This window comes from Sander lucioperca, chromosome 10, assembly GCF_008315115.2.
Source record: "Sander lucioperca isolate FBNREF2018 chromosome 10, SLUC_FBN_1.2, whole genome shotgun sequence".
Taxonomy (NCBI): Eukaryota; Metazoa; Chordata; class Actinopteri; order Perciformes; family Percidae; genus Sander; species Sander lucioperca.
The window spans coordinates 19,610,933-19,613,629 of NC_050182.1; the positions used below are offsets into that span (position 1 = coordinate 19,610,933).

General features: G+C 42.6%; 1 long non-coding RNA gene across 1 annotated transcript in view; it reads left to right on the forward strand.

Annotated features, from left to right (window-relative positions):
• The window catches only part of LOC118496141, a 2,945-nt gene extending 688 nt beyond the window's left edge, over window positions 1-2,257 (forward strand). The window contains exons 2-3 of the long non-coding RNA XR_004898613.1: window positions 2,051-2,159; window positions 2,246-2,257. This is a non-coding gene — a long non-coding RNA (uncharacterized LOC118496141). The remainder of the gene's footprint in view (window positions 1-2,050; window positions 2,160-2,245) is intronic.
• The last annotated feature ends 440 nt before the right edge of the window (window positions 2,258-2,697 follow it).

A 2,697-nucleotide genomic window follows, 5' to 3' on the forward strand; every position in this document is an offset into this window, starting at 1 on the left:
AATGGTTAGGACTGTGGCCCAATGGTTACGACTGTGGCCCAATGGTTAGGACTGTGGCCCAATGGTTAGGACTGTGACCCAATGGTTAGCAATGTGGCCCAATGGTTAGGACTGTGGCCCAATGGTTAGGACTGTGGCCCAATGGTTAGGACTGTGGCCCAATGGTTAGGACTGTGGCCCAATGGTTAGGACTGTGGCCCAATGGTTAGCAATGTGGCCCAATGGTTAGGACTGTGGCCCAATGGTTAGCACTGTGGTCCAATGGTTAGCAATGTGGCCCAATGGTTAGCACCGTGGTTAGCACTGTGGCCCAATGGTTAGCACTGTGGCCTCACAGCAAGAAGGTACTGGCTTTGAACCCTGGTCGTCCCGGGCCTTTCTGCGTGGAGTTGTTGGTGGAATTTGTCCATATGAGGCCCTAAGGCCTGTCAAATCTGACTCCAATGTATTAATTCCCACGTCTTCTATATTGGACTTCAGTTTACCAGAACATAAGGATCAATCTGAGACGAAGAGTTCAGTTAAGCAAGTTTACTGAGTCCAGCATAAGAGTTAAACACAGCTGTGGGTTCGCAAACAGCATCTAAGTTTCCCTAGCAACAGACATGAAGTCGAAGCAGGTCCACCAAGATCTCCTCCGAAGTGAACTCTGATCTGTTCTCTCCCTTCAGCTTTTATCCTACTCTCACAGGGGGGTGTCTTCTTGTTGCTAGGCAAAAACTGTTATCTTTCACTCACACACACACATACACACACACACACACACACACACACACACACAGGTCGGGGCCTCTGTGTGGTGCAACTTCCTCGTCTGTTCTCGCAACTTTAACTGGACATTTCCTTGAACCACTTCCTCAATGACTGCACACAGCTCTTTTATGAGCACAATTACAACTTTACTGCTAATATTCTGCAGAGTTTGCGTGTTCTCGTGCCTGCGTGAGTTTTTTTCCACTTATTGATGTGTGGTGAGCGTCTAGCGCACACGGGTCAACTCAACTCAAATCCGGCCCTTTGCTAATTTTGATCTGGCCCCTATATACATTTAGGTTCACAATACATTTTGGCCCTAATACTTTTTGTCACTTTTCACAACGTTTTTTCCGTCATTTTTATCAACCAAACTGTAAGTGAGAAGACTACATGAAACATGCAATAATACAGTCAAAGATATTTGATTTTTCCCATGACATCAAAGCAATAAACTATATGACTGGCCCTTGATGTGGTTCTCATTTTCTAGTGTGGCCCTTAGGGAAGTTGAGTTTGACCCTCCTGATCTAGCGTCATAAGGCTTCCGTGCATCTCCCAGGTGGGTGCTACACATTGGTGATGGTAGAGAGTTGCCCCCCCCCCCACCCCGCCGTGAAGCGCTTTGAGTGTCTATGATACAGCGCTATATGAATGTAATAAATTATTATTATGATTAACAAACAGAACTGAAGATCAGGTAGAGAGGTACTTCCTAAACTTTAATAAGAAGAGCTCCATTGCTGGCTGAACTTGAAGTGGAACTGATGGACGATGAAGAAACAAAACCCTTTTAACATCTTCAAACTGTTTATTTCAGTGATCTTCAACAGGGGGTCCGGGACCCCTAGGGGGTCCTCAGAGTCAATGCAGGGGGGGCCTCCAAATTCTTATTAATTTTTGAAAGATTTTTAAAAAATTAAAAATTCTTAACATGAATCCAACATATTAGCAAATATAAATCCCCACTGCTTACTGGCCTATATGGTAGTCACTAAGGCCATACACAGATAGTTAATCCTAACGATTTACTGTGCCACATGTATGTTTAACATTAAAACATCATTTATAAAATCATGCAACAATTATTAGGCTATTTGAATAGTTTAGTATTCTGTGCAAAAAAGATATGTATAAAGACTTTAGGCTGCCCTACAGGTTATTGTAGGCCCAATTTAATATGCAACTTGATTTTATACAGTATATGTAGTAGGGGGTCCCTGCTCCATCTCTCTTTCAGTTAAGGGGTCCTTGGCTTAAAAAAACGTTGAAGATCCCTGGTTTATTTGTTTCTCAGAGTGACTCTCGGCGATGGATCTCAGTGGCTCATCCATAAAGGAGACAACTACGGCATCTCCTCTCAGACGGTGGTGACCAGCGCTGACAACATGAGCTCAGACTGGACGGTGAATCTTTGTGTTTTTTCATAAATACATTTGTATCTTTACAGGACAGTGTCAAAGGGTTAAACTATTTTTTTTCATCTTTACAGGTTGTTGAAACAAAGGATTTCAACTGGACAAAGAATGTAGGGGACTTTGTGCGGGACGGTGGCTCCGACTACAGTTTCATCTTTGATAACTGTCACGACGCCTCTCAACGAATGATGAATCCGTAAACGCGTTTTCAGCTTTCTGAAAAGGTTGAAGATGCTGTTTGTTTCCTTTCTGCTGAATAGATATATTATTCATATTCATTATTCTTTTTATTTTATTTTATCATCCTGTTTATTATGTATGGGACCTTGAATGTCCCCTTGGGGATCAATAAAGTATCTATCATCTATCTAGATAATGAAAGTGAAATCTCACAGATGTGATGAAATCTCTGTGTGGAAATAAACAGACAAAGTTGAAGTTTGTTTCTTCTCTGCTAAACGGATAATAAAGGGGAAACTTCACAGGACGTGTGTTGGGCATTTTATTCCACCAGAGGGCTCCACGC